Source organism: Glandiceps talaboti, chromosome 2 (assembly GCF_964340395.1).
Source record: "Glandiceps talaboti chromosome 2, keGlaTala1.1, whole genome shotgun sequence".
NCBI lineage: Eukaryota > Metazoa > Hemichordata > Enteropneusta > Spengelidae > Glandiceps > Glandiceps talaboti.
Genome location: NC_135550.1, coordinates 19276474 through 19276675, shown reverse-complemented (window position 1 = coordinate 19276675; position 202 = coordinate 19276474).

The following is a 202-nucleotide window of genomic DNA, read 5'->3' as shown; positions in this document are numbered from 1 at the left end:
TTGCATAGATAACGATATAGAAAGCATATTTCAAATTCCATAATTTAGTACATACATCAACCATAGCAAAGCACATATGTATGATTTTCAGTAATACGGTTATATATATATATATATATATATATATATATATATATATATATATATATATATATATATATATATATATATATATATATATATATATATGGCACATGCATTG